Source organism: Takifugu flavidus, chromosome 11 (genome assembly GCF_003711565.1).
Source record: "Takifugu flavidus isolate HTHZ2018 chromosome 11, ASM371156v2, whole genome shotgun sequence".
In the NCBI taxonomy this organism is placed as follows: domain Eukaryota; kingdom Metazoa; phylum Chordata; class Actinopteri; order Tetraodontiformes; family Tetraodontidae; genus Takifugu; species Takifugu flavidus.
The window spans coordinates 11,160,730-11,179,474 of NC_079530.1; the positions used below are offsets into that span (position 1 = coordinate 11,160,730).

Consider the following 18,745-nt stretch of genomic DNA (forward strand, 5'->3'; position numbering starts at 1 on the left):
GCTGCTCCAGCACCATCAGGACCGTGGCTCTGGAGCTCGTGTTAGTCAGTGGGAAGCTTCTGCCACCTGAGCCAATAATGTGTTTTGACTGTCAAGGGTCAGAGTTAGCTCAGGGCGCTGTTGCTATGCTGCGGTGGAAAACAAGTCTCCTGTTGTCATGCAGGCCAGAGGGTTGCTGGGACGAGGAGCCAACAGCCCTGCGGTTAGATCAGTTTATGGAGGAGGACCACGTCTAAGAACCGGCCCCTCTGGGCTGTTTACTCCGTGCTGAGACAGCATTACTCAATTAGCTGGAGGAAAAACAAATAAAGCTGAAACTGAAACTGAAAAAACACCTCTGTCCTACTACATTATTGTTGCCCCACACACACACCACACCACACACCACACACACACCACACCACACACACCACACACACCACACACACCACACACACACCACACACACCACACACCACACACACTCTCAAGTGTGAGCTGCCTTGGCTGCTTTAGGTTTGTTTAAGGTCCATATTGGCAACGTGACTATTTTCACGACTATTATTTTGACATTTATATATTTTATTGTAATTGTTTTGCTTTCTTCCTCCTCCTTCTAATTAGCATCTAATTAATAATTAATCATTAATATCCTTAATATCATAATTAATATCATATCACACAAATGGAAGCACAAGAGTGGAAATATTGAAGCCATTTACTTTCATCTTTGCTCAAGGGTTTACAGCAGGAATCCCAAGACGATCACCAAAAGAACATCATCATCATCTCCAGATAAAGACAGAGAATTACAAATAAAATGCCGACCCCCACCACGAGCACGGGGGTGGCCTTCAGCCGAGGGCCGCCGCCTTTCACCTGGATCCGCCGTCTGCTCATGCTAGCCCAGCCTGAGACCCGGAGAAGGAACCGCCGATGCGCTTTGCTTTGTTTCCTTCTGCGGCTTTACCTCTCCACGGAGATGATGCCTCCACTGCCTCCAGGGATACGAGCCTGCAGGTGAAAGATGGCAGTGTGGCGACAGGTGAGAACCAAGAGAAGAGCAAACAGGAGCTGGCAGAGAAGCTGCTCAACAAAAGGGCCACCGTGCAGGTGTAGATCCTCCCTCCTTTGGTGTGGCGTGGAGGCATGTTAGAGCCGCGTGTCCCCCTGTGATCCTGCCCAGAGCAGCTCCAACCCAGCTACCATCTGGAGACGGGAGGGATGCAGCAGGGTGTGTCCAGGGAGGCAGGTAGGCAGCGTGGAGGGGGGTGAAATCGCCCAGAGACGACCTTTGTCTTAGCTCTAAAAGCCGCAGAGCTCCAGTAGAAGCAGATGAGCTGCCACATTCTCCTTCACTTTCACCTCTATTTTCAGTTACTACTATCACAATTATGCAGCGTTAATTCTGCCGCCTCCACGTTGGCAGGACTGATCCCACGACCAAGGCTGCCGGTGGTGGACGGCAGAAACCAGACAACTGGTCCACCCTGGTTCCCAGCCCGAGGGTTGTGGGTCCAGCCAGACAACTGGTCCACCCTGGTTCCCAGCCTGAGGGTTGTCGGTCCAGCCAACAGAGGGGCGTCTCATAGCTTTGATCATTTCATATATTCACGCCCGTGTTTTTCAGGAAGAGTTCATTCTGAAGGAACTGAGAATCTAATTATTGTTCCATTTGTCCCAGATATCAGATGTTTAATGTAGGCCAGCTGTACAGCAGAGGAGCTGAGGGGAAACCAGGACGCCTTCCAAACTGGCCCGTGTCACTCTTCACTGCAGCTCCTCAACCATCATGCGTTTAGGTGATAAAGGAAATGGAGATTTTAGCTCCAGACAAAGGCCTGTCACCAAGGTTCTCACTCCCTGATGCGAAGCAGCTTCATTTCTAGATGTTCCAAGTATTTATTTACATTCTTCTGCGTTTGCCAGGCTGACAAAAATGAAGACGAGTTCAGGCTAAACAAAGCCGTCACAAGCCATCAAATCGTAATAAGGCATAACCCGGTCCTGGGTGGGCGAGGGAAGCCACTGTGTTTCTGCCATTTCCATTTATAGACCTCACCAGGAGCCCCCCGGGAGGCTGCTCGCCATGACTCATGTCTCCAGCGCTGCAGGCCCAGACTGCATGCTGCTCCTTCATCACCCCTATGGCTCCGCAGCCTATCGCTGCCCTCGCTGCTCCCTGCCTTCATCCCACCTTCCTTATTTTCATCAGGCTTCCCATTCATGCCCGATAAACCCTCAGCACAGAGCGTGACTACAGCCAAGAGAGGCCGAGATAGGAGGGCTGGGGGGAGGGGGGAGCATGAGGGTCAGGACAGCCAGTACGGCTGATGATGGAAGCCATAATTGGCTGAAGCAGGTTCGTGTAAATAGCCGCCACGGTGCAGATGGCGGCCATTTCCCAGAACTGTTGTGGTGAGACGGCAGCGTCAATATGGGGGGACGTCTCTGTCTGCCTTTCCCAGCACCGCAGCCTGCAGGCTTTTCACTGTCACGTGGTCCTGAGCCGGTCCACCGCACACCCTCCCTCATTGGTGATATTCCAGTCACGGCACCCTTCTCTTCCTCCACCCCCGCCAGCCCCGCCCCTCGCCGCTCTGTCAGGTCACCCGTCTTGTTTGTTCAGATGGAACAGAAGAGGAAATGAAAGCCAGAGTCCAGTGTTAACCCATTCCTGGGACTTTGCTCCCATTGTGCACACTCCTGTTGTGCTCATGCTTTTGATGCAGCTCTCTGCACCAGAGGGGGGAGGGGGGGGGCACGTTTTCACCACGGAGGGACAGAAAGAGAGTCAAAGATAAAAACAACCTAGCGAACAACCCACACTCAGCCCAGAGTGCAGCCGTATCTCGGCCGCTCCAGGAAAAGCCGACGTGGATAATCGCTGTGGTCTCGTTAATGTGCAGCTTCACGAGAGTCTGGCTGGAAAATGTCAAACAAAACCCAAATTCATGGTATATGAGAAGATATGCGCTTGGGCAGACGTGCCCTTCCTGCTAATCATGTGAGTCCATGCGCAGTTCTGCCAAAATTAGCCTCCAATCTGCCACGTTCATGCTTCTGGTTACTATGCAACCGGGTCAGAATAACATGGACGCCGCAGTAGCTCCAATGGCCATTTTGGGTAAAAGCTCTCTGCAATAATAAACAGCTTCTGGCACAGAGAAGTTGTTTTCCAGCTGGAGATCCGTGCCAGAATACAGAATTAACTGCAATACCATTTACTGCTTTGGAAAAACATTAGCCGTCCAAGCCGACATTCCTCCAGAGGCTTTGAGCAGCGTGTAATCCCTCAGCAGCAAGATGGCTCCCAGGAACACGGCAGGCTCGTCCGCCGCCAACATCTAGAAGTTTGCCGTTAAAGTGCTCCAGCAGAAATGAAATAGTCTGAGAGGATGAGGACAGACAAGAGTTCCATCGTGCTGAAGGTCTCTCCAGCTTGTCTCTGCTGTGTGGTGACATGGGGAAGATCAGGCTTGGAAACACCAAACAGCTGCCTGGGATTGTTACGGTGTCGGCGCACGAATTCTTCCTGCTTATTTTGACGTGCCGCCAAAGATATTTCGAGCGATTTTTGAGGAGAGATCAGCCGAACTTTACCCTCTCTCAGAGGAGGAGAAGGACACTGGAGCCTGCCAGAATCCAGCAGGGCTGATTTAGAGCCAGACAAAACCAGGTTAGCGTGGCGAGCGTTAGCATCCTGAGGGCAACGCTTTAGCCTCTGGAATCATTGGAAGCACGTGTGAGTACAGCTTGTGCAGCCTGTCAAGGCTACAAAGAGCCTTGCTGCGATAGCCGACGTCATCTTCACGGCCTTCGTGACCACGCGTTGCGTTTCCTGGAACTGCTGGGAACACGATTATTCCCCTGGCAGCCGGCCACCTCAAACACTGCGTGTTTTGTAATTGAATCAAATAAACAGGATCAGCTGGTGGCGGGCCGAGCGTTGCAGCTCAGCCAGCTCAGGTGTTCTGCAGCCTTCTCTGAGAGGCTGCCACCATGCTGCTGCTGCACACATGCACGACTGTGCACGTGCATCCGGTGTATTCAGGCAAACGGCAGAAATATTTAACTAAACTGGAGTTAGCTGGACTGAGAGTTATTGTAGCCATAAACGCTGTGTCTCGTCCAACCTCTGTCCTCTGTAATTAGGAAGCTTTTATTATCAGGTATTAAGGTATTAAGGTAACTGTCTGTGAGGACTGGAGCTTTATTATCCAGTTACCATCATAGTGGATTTTTTGTCCTCCGTCTAAGAACTCTGTGACCTTAGCGGGCAGAACGGGGGAGGTCAGAGGTCACGATCTCGCCTGAGGACACAGAGAAGGCCACTTTTGTGATTTGTGGATAAATACATGATGCCATTGTGCCCAGGGCTGTATCCAGGCGGAACTTGAGTCTGCAGCTGCCCCCCCCCCCCCCCCCCCCCTGTGATCAGTGGCTGGAGCTGTTGTGACTGGGCCAGTCTGACAGATAGACCATGATGAGAGTGGAGGCTGAAAGCCAGCCTCTGTGACTGCAGGGCCGGGCCAGGTCCGAGATGACGCAGGCTCGGGGAAAACAGAGAGCACTGTGGACAGCCCTGGCCTCACCCCCACCCCCACCCCCACCCCCACCCCACCCTGAGCCTCCCAGCACTTCCTGCCTCTGTCATTCTACCAGCAAATCCGATCCCTGATCAAAGGCCAAGGAGAAAAAAAGGGAAGAGGGGGCAGAGGAGTGAAAAGGGTGAGCGAGATTGACGCGTATGTGGCAGCGAGGGTGGAGAGAGAGAGCAACAAGCCGTCCTTTATGTGTCGGGGGAGGCAGCTGCTCGGGCTGGGGCACCTGTGTGCCTGCCGCCTCTCAGGGCGCCGCCAAGCTCCGCCTCAGTGACTGCTAGTGCCAGACCCATGAAAGGTTGCCATGGCAACACCCCTCGGCCAAGGTCTGAAATAAACAACCTTTCAGCCTCATCCGAGCAGGGTAACCTTTAGATGATCTGCAGGGCCGGGCTGGAGCCGAGCTCACATCAGATCTGGCGTGCGTGTAAATAACCACCGGTGGAAACCGAGAAGGAGAAACGGAGAGGGCCGTCCTGTTCCTTTAAAGGCCAGCGAGGGTTCGGGTTCGTCCTGCAGGACCGAGGCAGCATCGTTGTTCCCCAGCGATCACTGTCACGGGGCAGATCCCCCCCCCCTCAGTGCTGGCCTTTATCTCAACAGGCAACTCAGGACTGGTGAAATACACCTCTGAAGATTGGACACGTCCTCTCTGCTTAGAGCCCCCCCGACACACACACACGGCCCTTTGGTGGGGAGGGCGAGCCTTGTGGCTCTAAGCACAAGTGACATCCCATTCATTTAAGCTGGTCAGGGTCTGATGTCCCCATCTTATCTTACAAGGCTTAGCGCAGTGAAATGACATTGGAGCGTCTCCAGCAGGCCAGTGTGGTGGCTAGCCACGCTAAACCCACCCTCCTCCACACACACACACACACACACACACAAGCAAACACACACAAACACACACACACACGCCCACGAGCAGCACTCGGCGGTCTGACGGTAGCTTAATACGGCGATATGGTTAAATGCCACCATTCAGGATCATTTCACAGCTGTTAGCCTTCTGAAGCGGTCAGGCTAAAAATACCAACGTTGAGAGCTTGGAAATCGCTGTCAAGTGTGATGTGGAACCGGCCGATTGTTGCACAGAGGAAACCGTTCTTTAGACGCTAACTTCTGGAACTCTGCGGCATAAATACCAACACAGGAGCGTTTCTGTGTGTGCGTTTGCTGTCCCGAGTGACCAGGAGAAGGAGCGAGGAGGATGCTAGCTTTGCTGCTGACCTCCCGTGCACGGCCGTGCGCATGAACAACTGTCTTATCTGTAACGTATTTAGCGGTGTTCCTCCTGTTGGCCGCGGTGACGGGGCAGGACGAGCGCCGGTTGCTCTCCAGCGCCACCCGTCCTCCCCAGACGTGCGCCCCCGTCAGCGGCGTGTTTGCTCTCCGCCTCGGCGGCGTCGTTCGTCCAGCTTGTCCCTGTCTGCTCTTTTGAAGGTTTCACTCTCTCATCCCTGCTCGTTTCATCTCGCTCATGACAGCACGGCTTCTGTCCCCACGTTTCCATGCAGCGTCGCTTCCCAGGGACCAATGGGGAGTGAGTGGGAGGGTGATTGATGCCGGCGCCGCCGCCGGCTCTGGTACAGAGCGGCGCGGGAGGAACGCGGTGCCGCGAGACAATGGAGGTGGCGTAAGCTAACGGAATAGGTGATGAAATGAGGCCCTCTGAAGGGCAGCTATTTTTGTTCCTGCCTCATTATGGAGTTTCATCTTTTTAACTGCGGCTAATCAGACATTCAAATGCCAGAATTCCTGATTTATTCCTTCTCAAAAGACGAAGCTAAAAACACAGCTTGTATTCCTTCACAGTCAGTGTTGCTGGGCCACTTCCTCTGTGTGCTGCTGCTCTGCCCTGCGTAGCCCATTAATATTCCAATCATCTGTGGTATCAGATAAAAGAGGAGAGACAGACTCCTCTTCATCTCTCAAAAACACCAGCTGTGCTTCCATCCACGCACCAGCGCAGAGCGGCAGAGTGCTGCAGATGCACCAGGACAACTTATATAATGGAGGCTTCTGCAGGCAGGGCCATCCATTTTGCATGAATTCATCCTGCATGATTCACGACGTTCCCTCAGAAGCACTGGAGAGCAGAGACATTGTTAGGAGAAGGCGTGGGCAGGACCTGAGTGGACGGATCACCTGCTGCTCAGGTGGCTGTTGGGAAGCTGCTGGCTCTCCCCACGGAAGAACTGCCCGACTGCCCCGTCTGAAGGGCGGGGGGCCGCCAGCTCCCTGTGGGGGGTTTCAGCAGCAGGCCGTGGCATTTCCACCGCTCGTTCTGGCTCCCTCGGCCGGCCCAACGCCAACGCTCGCGTGTTACGGCTGCGATGATTCAGCCAGCAGTTCTCGGCGCGCTCGTGTCGCTGCACATAAAGCATCAGATTAGGTTCACGGCCGAGGCTTCGCACTTGCTGAACTGCGTCACGATGAGTATCCGTGGCGAGGCGGCACCCACCCAGAGGAGCACACAGGGGAGCTGATGCAGCTGCAGGTGACACAGGTGACATGGCTCCTGTCTGAAGATCGGCTTCTCCTTTCATCGTTTCCCCCCATTACTGCCTAAAACAGGATGAAACCATTTCCTTTGGGGAGGTTTGAATATGTTGACTCTTCAGAATTTCCACTTTCTCCACTGCGTTGCATCATTTAGCCACATTAACGAACAGCCAAACGAGTCTCAAGCACATCTGCAGCAGGGCTCATGTTAGCGCACAGGCTACGTTGGTCAGGTTGCTGAGTAATATAGTGGGCTAGCTTGTTTCCCTGGAAACAACCAAATCCAATTAAAGGAGCCCATGAACCGTAGCAACATGTGGTAAACACAGCACGGCTCTGCCACCAGGTTCTTACTCAATCACCAGAAGTAAAACAAACAATTACTGCAGAATGACCTTAATGCATTAACAAATGGGAATTTATGCACGAGGAGGCGTGGGACGGGAAGGGATCCATCCCTCGTACGCGTCGGCAAGAGGCTGCTTGAGCTTCTTCACACGAATAATGATGAGACAAGCGTTAAGGGGACTTTATTATTTGATTGCATAAATGTCTTTCATGTTCAGGACAAAGCCTTTCCAGTGGTTTGCATTTCAAAGAGAACGGCAGCGCTGTTGTTACAACTGATGGAGATACGTTAGCAAAAGCTAATTAACTGATGCTAATTGTGCGGCTGAATAAATTAGAATGAGAGCGGCGGCTTCAGAGAGCTGATTCATTTTTCATTCTGCCTCGTCTCCTTCTGCTCACCTCTGTTTTGGCTGCTAAATGCTGGACGCTTGCTAACAACTGGGGTCCAAGCCCCGCCCACGCGAGGATGGACGGTGGCCCCGCCCACGCGAGGATGGACGGTGGCCCCGCCCACGCGAGGACGGACGTGGCCCCGCCCACGCGTGGACGGACGGTGGCCCCGCCCACGCGTGGACGGACGGTGGCCCCGCCCACGCGTGGACGGACGGTGGCCCCGCCGTGACGGCTGGAAAACAAACGCCTGGATAATTATCTGATAACAATTCTGGCACCCCTGCCTCCAATATTCCAGCCCCGGTATAGATGGCGTGTGCGGACGGATGCGTATTCTTGTCACACTCCGGCGGCGCCCAGAAAGCCCCGTGAATACGATTCATTGTAATTTTATGGGCAAACCTCATTTGAAAGCTGGCTCCCTGGCTCAGTTGCCATGGCAACAGTCTAACAGAGCCGAGGCGAGATGAATGGATGGGTGGATGTAGGGGAACATTGATCTGTGCTGCAGAGGCTGTTCCACTTTATCTAATCTAGCTTATTCCAGCTGTGCAAGGAGACACATTGGGGAGTCACTCATGTCTGAGGCATCGATTATTGATTAGTGATTGATTAGGTAGTGATTATTTATCTGGCATATTTATCAGCTCATCTTATTGTGGCGCTGGCATTCATCCTTGAATACGTCGTTTATGCTCCGTTCAATGTTATTACGCAGTTGTAATAACGGCACCACGTAAAGCGGCCCTGAGCAGCACGGCGACGTGCGTCCACCTCTCACTGAATATCTGCCGCCACGGTCGTTCCTGGCGATAGCGGAAGCGGCTGCTCGCAACCTTTGAGCGTCCGCCAGATATTTTCTGCGTCGCTTTTAGCAAAACGGCCGTGAGCTGATTAAATCTGGTGTTGCAGAGAAAGAGGCTGCCTGAGCTGCGTGATTGAGTCGTCCTTGGAATAGAAACACCCCTCCCACCCACCTCGCCTTCAGACTGGTTGCAGCCAGTAACCATGGAAACAGCTCATCTTGTTACCTGCTAGACGAGGAAGGGGGGGGTGGGGCCGGTGACTTCGTAGCTCGGGTTACTGAGAGGAGGTCGAATAGAGGGAAGCGGGGGCTGTGCACAAAGGCCGACTGTTTTCTGCACATTCACTCGCTGCTGCAGCATCAACGTGAACCAGATCAATGACGAAGCCCCGACGGGGAACTCGATATTTCCACACATGCTTTTTAAGAATGAGCTGGACCTGCTCCCATCTATGTCCGTGAGTTCTGGGAATTAGCAGGACGTATATTTATCTTCATCCTTCTCCAGAGGTGCGTCAGATTTGACGGCGCCCTCGCCGACATCCCAGATTTCTGCTCTTTCATGGCGGCAGCGAGACACTGAAACTGTATATTTGGTTAAAGCCCAGCAGCTGCACAAACGGCCCCAGTTTTCCCCGCAGAAGCAGGCCAGCGAATTCCAGAGACACATGAATGGGGTTTGTTGTTATGATGGAGCGAGGCTGCCAGTGGCCAGATTTGGAAACACTGTTGCCATGGAGACCACTGGAGGGGATGAAGGCAGCTATAGGCAGTCAGCTGACGGCCTCTGGGTAAATCCTTTCAAACACGAGTTGCCTTTGTCTTTTTTTAAAAATTATTATTTATTTCTCTCTCAGCAGAGAGCCCCCACCAGCCCGTGGAGTTACACCGCTTTATATTCAGCATCGACTAACAGGCTTTAAATAAGATATTAGGAGCAAAAAGTGCCTGTTTCAACAATCTGTAGACAGTGACGCACATGAAAATAACCCTTTTCACTGTTATTTTCTCTGAACCCATTAGCGACGGTGGAGTTCTGGGAACCAGAACCCTCCCTCCCCGTTCCCTCCCGTTCCCTCCCCGTTCCCTCCACGCTAATGTATTCAGCATGACTTCATGTGAGTCACATGCTACCCGTGCGAGCATCGCCGGGCCGGTCTGAACAGATAGTGTGGCCCCGGCCTGTCAAAGAGGACAACGTGATCTTTCCTGGTCCGGAAGAGCGTGTGTGTAACACAATCTGCAGCCTAAATGGAGCGAGACGTAGAGTCAGGGGACGGTCACGTATCGGCGCCGCCACTGTTCTGCCGGAGACAACAGTGGGTGTGCGTCGCCGCTCCGTTTCCACTCGCTGCTTTGTGCAAGTCATGTACGATATGTGATCCTGTGATCACGGGGTTGGAAGGGTTGGTGTCAGAAAAGGGACTGTCTGGGCTGGACTTGAGTAATCCTCATTTGCTCACAGCTGCTTGAACACAGATCACACACACACACACACACACACACACACACACACACACACACACCTGGGCCACCGTGGCTGTTTACCGTGCAAACAGCCGGCGGCCCAGGTGTGTCTGAGTGCAACCAGTTTAAAGTTCACTTCTGTCTCTCAATATAAAGAAAACCGCAGGAAGCAGTGTTGATCTGGCGGCAGGAGCTTTGTGATGGTGGCGTTTGTTGTGCTCAGCTCACCTGGCTCGTCTTACCTCACTCTCCTGGGAAAGAATGCTGCTCCCCTCGTCTTTGTGCCAGAGGTGTGGCGCCGTCATTATGCGGAGCCTCTTCTCATGGCGCGTCATGCCTCCTGGGTGTCACCTTTCATGATGATTGTGTTGATACTGTAATGGGGAAGGACTCCGAGCAAACCGGTGCAGGAGTGACCTCATTCCCTGGAGGAGGCTCGCAGCATTCCACCACGGCTGCCTTCAGCGTTCATCAGCGTGCTCTGAAAAGATGAGTCAAGAGCTGGGCCAGCTTCCCTCCAGAGCTGAACTATTACCAAAAACCCTGCCACAAATTGGATCCATTTGTTTACTGTGTTGCCATTCCATTGAGCTCGTTGAGGCTCATTAAAGGTCACAGTTCCAATTTCCTTCCCCCCCAGCGTATTATGGCGAAGGTGCTTGAGGAGCCATCTTGTTGGGACCAGCCTGCCCCTGATAGGCTCCCCCTAAGACAGATTAGTTTAAGACAGACGTGTTCCAGTGTGGTCAGCACCAGCATCTCAGTGGGAACACGATCAGAAAGTAGATCCCAGGTCAGACGAAGGGAAAGGGGTTCTTAGGCGAGTCCCTTGTTGCTAAGCCCTCACCCACAGTGTCCAAATAGGCTTAACGGGCCTAAAACAGAGCCTCAGTAAGCCTGGGCCCGTGGATCAGGTGGGAGGAAGCCTGTGAAGCAGATGAAGATGAAACAAAAGCTCCAGGACATGTAAAAATAGTTTTGTGTGGCGTTAGTGAACAGTACATATATGATTTACAGTCTCCTGACTCCTGATCTGTACGGCATTTCATTTCCTGCCTAAAGTGTTTTTGCTTTAATATTTGCATTCCTGAGACCTGGGAGAGCACGTGAAGGCCCCGAACAAAGCCTGGTTCTGGTTCCTCCTTTACAGCCTGGCCGTGTTGCTAGTTCGACCGCGCTGTATAAAATCCCTGATTTCAGTCCAGTTGGGATCATGTCAACACTCCTCTGTTACGTTTCTAAACATGCCAGCAGACGATGAATTGGGCACATTTAAAATGTTCCACATCAGCGCCAAAGCAGCCCGAGAGCTGCACGCGGGGCCAAGCCTTCTTGGGCTGCACCACATTTGCTCCTATTTAAAGCGATATTTTCCAGCTGTCAGCAGCTGCTCTCCAGCTAGTGGCGTTTTGCTCGTCTACTTCCCCTCCCGCCCTCCTCCTCCTCCTCCGCCGGCTTTTTATTCTTCACATCAACCTTGGCAGGCAAGTTTACATTCTGGGTTTCAAAGCCGCCCTGTTCTCCATCAAATGTTGCGTGGCAACATCAAACGGTCTGCCGGACAGAGCCTTCCTGGGATTCCAGCGTGCTTGGGCGGATAATTGGAGGCAGGCCTCAGCGGATCTGGCAGATGTGTGATGAGTTTTTCCTGAATGTTGTTTTTTTCCTCCTTTCTCTGAGTTGTGTGTGTGTGTGTGTGTGTGTGTGTGTTTGGGTGTATTAGAGGGGAAAACACAAGCGCTTCCTTTGTTGTGCGCCACTGCCCCCCCCCCTAAAGCCGGCCACAGGGGCGATTGGTTGGCCCAGCGTCCGGGTCGGGCCGGACTGTGGCAGTAAACATTACATCCAGACACGGTATCTAAAGCCAGCATGTGGAATTTGATGTCTTAGGTCCGACTCAAAGCTTTTGAGCCTCCAAACATGTTTTTCTCCCCTTTTTTGGTGCTTTTTGTGGAAAGCGTTTGTTCCCCTGCGTCTCTCGCTATAGAACCCCCCCCGGGAAACCACCGGGCACCCAGGGCTGACCGCAGGTTTGGATCAAGGTCACAGCATTTTCTGTCAAACATATAGTGATTACAAGGAGGCTGAGGAATTCCTCCTCCACCCTCTCACCCCACTGTAAGAGGAGGAATGCTCGACTGGGATTCTTAGTTTTCCTGCCCATCCATCACTGAGAGTAAAACGGAGATGCCGGGGAGCTCCACCCCTCCGAGGCCAGGGTGGGCGTCCACCCAAGGTGCAAGAGGCCAGGACGTGTTGGAGGGAAGGGATGGGGCAGTTGTTGGGCTTGGGAAATTGTTAGCCAGAAAGGGAAATGGGGAGGGGAAAAAGCCCTGCAGACAGAGTTCTAAAAACAAAAGAATGAAAGGCAGCCCTCCCGTGTTTGTGCTGGGTCTCTGGGGCGGACGCAGACAGTATTGAGGCTTTTTCTCTGTGCACAGGAAGGCAGTGCAGATGTTTCTGAGAGCAGGCCTGCGGTTCCCCTGTTTTCCTCCCGCTCGGCTGTTCCTGCTTCTCCTGCGTTGCCAAGGTGCTCCCTCACACGGCGCTGGCGTTTTTGTTTTTCCTGAGAGTGGGGCTCCAGCAGGAGGGTCATCGCTAGGCCAGCTCCAAATGAGAAATAGTTGGCCGGCTGCCCTGGCGGCCGCTCAAATCCGCCCTTTTGAAAAGATTACTGTGCTGCTGCCGCCGCCGCCGCCGCCTCCTGTGGGGCATGCCAGATCTGCTGAGGGGAGAAGAATGTGAAGGAGGGCTGGAGGAGACGGGGGGGAGGGGACACCAGGGGGCCACATTTCATTCCACCTCTTTCAGAAAGTTTTTCTCATTACTTTTCTTCTCCCTCTCCTGCTCAGATGTTTCAATTTGGAGCTGCACGGAACAGGACACGCACTGTACCCAAATAAAGCCTGACAGGGTTTTTCCACCCCCCGACAGCTGTGGGACGCGGCCCAGCGCAGCCCCCTCCCTCCCCTGCACGTCCTTTTGGCTGCCTGTGTTTATTTCTTGGGGACGGGCGATGAATGATCGATAGCGCTGCGGCCTGCCGTGGGACTGCCGCAGGCTATCTGTGCTAAGCTGCTTTGCTTGATCGCCATCTGCGGAGACTCCGAAGGTGAAGCCGTAAAAGTTGATTTGCAGGGGCATCGTGAGAAGCCCCAGACACTTAGCAGAGGTGTGCATGTCTCCTCCAGCCCGTCACAATCAATACCGCCCCCCCACAACCACTGGGCCTCTCTGTCTCCAACGTGTTTACTCTTAAATAATGCATCACATTCTTCCCCGGATGCCTTCCCTTCACATATCCCCTTCAGGGACAGAGCCCATTTGCTGTTTCAGTGTGGTCCAACAGAACACGGCAGCGGCACCCGCCAGACGGAGCAGCGTCCTTGTGTGTGTCTGAGAAACATCACAATACTTCTCAACAACCTCATCGTCCAACTCCAATTTGTAATTACTGTCAACATTGAATATAAAAATGGGACTCTGTTCCCAAAAAAGCTCTTTCAGAACAACGTGCATCTTGTCCAAGGACACTTTCACATGTGGCTAAGGATGCTAACACTTAGCGTCAGTCCCTAATGTCTCCTGCAGCTGCAAATGGGAGTATGTAGCCATCAAAAAAGGCTTTATGGTGCTCAGATCTGCTTCACGTCCCAAAAGAACCTCCCCGAGGTTGTTTGTGACGGGCCGAGATCACCTCTGCAACAGGGACTCGGTCCATTTATGTCTCACACGCAAGTGTGTGACAGACTGGTGTGAACCCAGATGACTGAAGCTGGTGCGGCTGCGCTCTTGTTGTCTGTTTGTTGTTGCGATGATGTTGCTCAGGGCTTTGACGAATGCTGAGTAATTACATCCTTCTAGCACCATATGACGGCTGGTCCTCCCGAGGATCATTAACGACTGACAGATTTGGAGCGATGAGGCCTCGTGGGTGGTCTTTATCTGAGCATCGGGAAACGGGTCCAGACACATAAACACACTGCTCGCCACAGAGGAAGCCCCCATGTAGGAGACCACACCCCAAGCTGCTGTAAACCGCAATGTGCCCGTAATATAGGAAAACTCGAGGTCTTTCCCAATCCGTGATTTTCCCAGCATGTATGGGAGGACAAGCATCAGCCCAGCTTGGGTTAATTTGAACCCGCGGCCTGTTCCAGTAAGTGTGAGTGCCTGCTATCACCATCGCTATCAGCGCGTCTGCAGCGCTGACGCTGAGGAATAGCTGTGACCACGTCTGTGTACGTTCCCCAGTCACATCATCTGCTTAGCAACAGGAACGTTGGGGAGAGCGGGACTGAGCCATGTGATTGGGGGAGACCAGGACCCTCAGGACACGGAGCGCTAATTGCAAAGCTGTTTTTCTCCTCCATTTTTAACAGATGCAACCACAGAAACGTGGTTGCATAACAGGATATTACAGCCAAAGCCCCGCCCCCTCTTCCTCTGTGGCTCTCCCTCCATTTTGATCCTTTAAAGCACCCCCACATCACTCCATCTTTCCATCCTCCCATCCTCTCATAACCACTGGAACAAGGCCAAGTATTTTCACTCTAAAGATAGAGAGCTGGAGGAAAGAGTAATGTTTATGGGAAGTATATAAAAACACAGGCAGTTTGTGTGTGTTTGAGGTGGGAAAACTGGATTTAATTGAAGGCAGTGCTGCTGACCTGGCAGGGCTCTCTGGCAGTTGTGACAAAGAGCTTATTGTGGTCATCCTTTGTGCTGCAGAGCTGGAAGAGCCGCTTCCATATTGGGACAATATGTGCTTCAACCTCTGACCCGCTTTGAGGCGGCGGCTGCTCGGGAACGCACACATGTAGAAGGTGTACACATGCACACCAACTGTTACTTTTTCACTTGTCAAATCCTCAACGCCAAGAATTACACATGCATGTGTGTGGCGGGGGCAGGGCAGGCTCGGCTGGCGGGGGAGAGTATGTGCAACACGTACGCACAAAGGCTGATGAGCTCACTGTGTGAGGGAAGGAGAACGTGAAGTGTTTGTTGCCACAGGGCTAAAAGGGTGGGCGTGTGTGTGTGTGTGTGTGTGCAGATTGTTGTGCCTCGTGGGGGTTAGGAGTGGGAATTAGACGTAGCCGCTTTATGACTTTGTGTTTAGTTTCCAGTGAAAACAAAGAGGAATTACGTAATGTAAATGTTATTCAACTCCGAGTACAAGCTTTCACCAGGAAGAGTCTGGTAGTGTGCACAAGGCTGTGTGTGTGTGTGTGTGTGCGTGCGCACTAAGAATATGTATTAATGCAGCACAACACACAAATCTATTTAATTGATTTGTTGCTGTCTAAGATAGTGACTCTGCTGTTTTGTTTGTCCACTTTGCACATGCACGATGATGCACGGTGATGCGCGATGATGCGCGATGCATGAAAGCACATCAGAAGAACACACTCGTGCACTCTGTGCATGGTCGGCTGAATACATCAGCCATTCACAATAATGCTTGGAGAGATGTCCAATGTGCTGAATGTTTTCTGTGCGTGTGTGCGTGTGCGTGTGCATGTGAGGGTGAGGGGAGGATAGTCCAGAAATAGAAATCTTTCATGAAAACATCAGACTGCAGAACCCTTTCTGTAGCGCCGCTCTCGTAACCGCCCCAGAGCAACGGAGGCTTGTCGGCTCCGTTTGAGCTCCTCTTTTTTGCCCTAATTTGCTTCTGCAACTGGGTTGTATTTAACCCAACGTCAGCTCCGACTAGCCGGGCTTCTTATCTCAGCCTTTACTCCTGTCAGGTCATGTTTGTTGGAAGGGCTTGAGGTGTGTGTGTGCGCGTGTGCGTGTGTTATATTACAGCAGGTGAGGCAGGAGTAATCCCACAGAATTCTGCTCAGGAGACGGGAGCGTGATTAAATAAGGTGCGGCTCCATTGAGACGGCTTTCACAGGAAATGTCGTTCCCTCACCAAACATTCTTTCAGCCAGTCTGTTTTCCCAGGATTCTCCCAGCAGCCTTGTCTACTCCACCTTCTGCTGAAACCATTAACCCTCTAGCATAGCATCAAGTAGCTATTGCACTTTTCCTCCGAGCATTAGCAGGCTGTGCTAAACATAGCTGGCCTCAATGAGCTAAAGACTAATGCGAGGTGTCCTATCAATAAACACAATTACAGCACTGAGAGCTAGCTTTGCAAACGTCACACAGTCAGTCAGAGACGGTCTGCAGCCCAATCTAATCTGGTCTCTCTGAACCAAGCGTGTTAGCATTTAGGATTTTAGCTCTTCTTTAATTTATTGAGCACTGTAAAACAGATGGAAGAATAGTCACATACAGTCAGTACTGTAACATATTTTGTCTTGATAGGTTCTCTGTGTGCTGAGTCATCCTGTAAATGGACTACGGAAAATGCTGTTCAAATATATGAATATAATACCAACACTGTGTCTTCACCTCCCAAGCCTGCTAATAATGTAGATAAGCTAATCCTGCCTCTGGTCTGTCTCATACAATAGCCAATTTAAAGGCAAAGGAAGGTTTGGATTGTCATCTCGGACCAGACGTCCCTCAGCATTTATTCATAAGTCCTGCTAACCAAGACCGGCTGCAGCCTGAACACTGGATCAATGCGTGTTCTGATCAATAGGCTTGTTGGAGCTGCAGTTGAGTGTTGGATAGAGCAGATTAGCTGAGTCCTCCACCACTACAGCCGCTCAGGTTGAGGAGGTCGTCAGTCACAAGGTCACAGAACCGCTGGATGAGAACACTTGAGATTAATGGAACCGGACTCTTGAAAACATTGGTCAGCGCCATGTGCCTTGCTTTGGCCCCCCCCAGGAAGAATCTCCTCGCTCAAAGGAAACACCTCACACAACAGCTTTGTGGGTTCAGCACCAACGACCTGCTGTTGATGTGTTCAAAGATCAGCGAGGGAAGGAAGTCCACAGGTCGGTCATAGAAGGTGATGTTCTCGGGCCAAAGAACGAGGCCAGAGTGCACGCAGACGACGCTCGAGACCTTGTAGCTCTGCCCCCCCCCAGGGAATGAAAGGCAGATACGGCTATCTCCAGGGTGGCTTAATGATCAGCAGAACCGGGCTTCCTGGGGACCTACAGGCGGTTTGGAAACACACTTTATCTCGTGTTCTGTTAGATAGGAAACAGATGTGAGGAAAAGCTAAAAAAGCTGCGCATGTCCTGAGAAGACGTCCTCATCGTGGACCCAGGAAGGTCTGTGAAGGTGCCGGGTGGTGGTCTGAAGGTTGTCACTGAGACTTTCCTCTGACCCTCATAGTGGGGGGGGGCCACTGGCTTCCTGCTGCCCTGATGTCCCCTCCCCCACTCTAAAGTAATGATCTGGAGGTGGGGGCAGACTGAGGCCAGGGCAACGGCTGATGATAAGAGGCTGCAGCGTGAGTGATGAATGGATGCGCATCATCGCGGGCCGGCCTTCGCCCCACATGATGGCGGCGGCGCCTCCACGCCACACTCACGTCACGGAGCGTGCAGCAGCCAGACGTGCACTGTAGCGTATGGCTCGGCGCCCTCCGTGGAGGAGAACTGTCGTGTCTGGGTAGTTTTCCAAGCCCACGAGGATCCGCCTGCACTCTGTGGAGATGGATCCAGGACCTGGTGTTTTGGGTGCTGGTTCCGGGTCTATTTGCGGCTGCTCTTACTGGAAGAGGATCCGTTGAGCGATCTGGATTCGGCTGATCCAATTAAACGCTGTGAATAATTGATCTGACGGTGAAACCGAGCCCGGTCACATGGGAGCGGTGACATCATCGTTTGCCGGCTGAAACCGTACTCCTGTGCAGCTGGACCGCCCCGGGTCGTTTGTTCCACAATCAGCCGCTGTATCTGATTACGGCCTGTGAAGGACACAAAGCAGCCCGTGAGGGCGGGGGCGGAGCTTCCACTGGCGTTATCACGCTCAGCGAGTGTAGAAAGACAACAGACTCATTGATCGCTGGGATCTGGAGAAGCCTGTGACTGTCACATGGTGTACTTTAACCTGAATCAAAGGAAAACATCAAAGTTCCAGTTTCAGTGCTTTACAAATGAAATGGAGGAGATTAAGCTGGCCTCTTTTCTCACAGTCCTCCTCCACGGCCGCCCTGCGTGGCGTGCCACACCGGCCGCGTCGACCTCCACGTGAACCAGATGACTCCTCCTGCGTCAATTATCTTCCTGGCCATGAAATAAGGTGTAAATAGGAGCCATCTTTGACCCTGGACTCGCAGGAGTCGGAGCTGGCGGTATCTGATGAAACCTACCTCTCATCACCTTTTCATCTGCGTTTGCTCCACAAATGAAAGGGGGGAGGGCGGCGAACATCCGACATCTTTACTGAATTAGAGCCCAGACAAGGGGGGGTCTGTTCCCCTCGCAGCCCTTCAGCTCCTCGCGGCCGTGGGCCCCCGCGTGGTGCCGACTGTTTGGTCGGGTGAGCAACCCGGATCTGGTGAAATCATCCGCCCCGTGGTCACTTACTCATCACGCTGTAATGTGCAGGCTCGTAAAGTGGGATTATGTCTGGAGACGATCAGATTCAGACTCGTTGTCATGGCTGCACCTTTAGTTACTGTTGGATCGGCGTTAACGGTCCGTACCATCATCAACCTGTGGAGAAGGAAACGTTTAAATGGCAGGTTTTTGTGCAGCAGGAAACCAGCCAGTCTGGTCGC

The 18,745-nt window shown here is 52.6% G+C and overlaps 1 long non-coding RNA gene across 2 annotated transcripts; it reads right to left on the reverse strand.

The window, feature by feature from the left end:
• Window positions 1–679: 679 nt before the first annotated feature.
• On the reverse strand, window positions 680–11,871 carry LOC130534167 (uncharacterized). Of its 2 annotated transcripts, XR_008952823.1 has the most exons (4): window positions 10,347–11,871; window positions 7,048–7,151; window positions 1,086–6,955; window positions 680–993 (listed from the first exon to the last, which is right to left on the reverse strand). It is a non-coding gene; the product is annotated as an uncharacterized LOC130534167 (long non-coding RNA). The 2 variants fall into 2 exon arrangements; XR_008952822.1 differs by lacking the exon at window positions 10,347–11,871 and having other exon boundaries at window positions 7,048–9,122.
• Window positions 11,872–18,745: the final 6,874 nt, after the last annotated feature.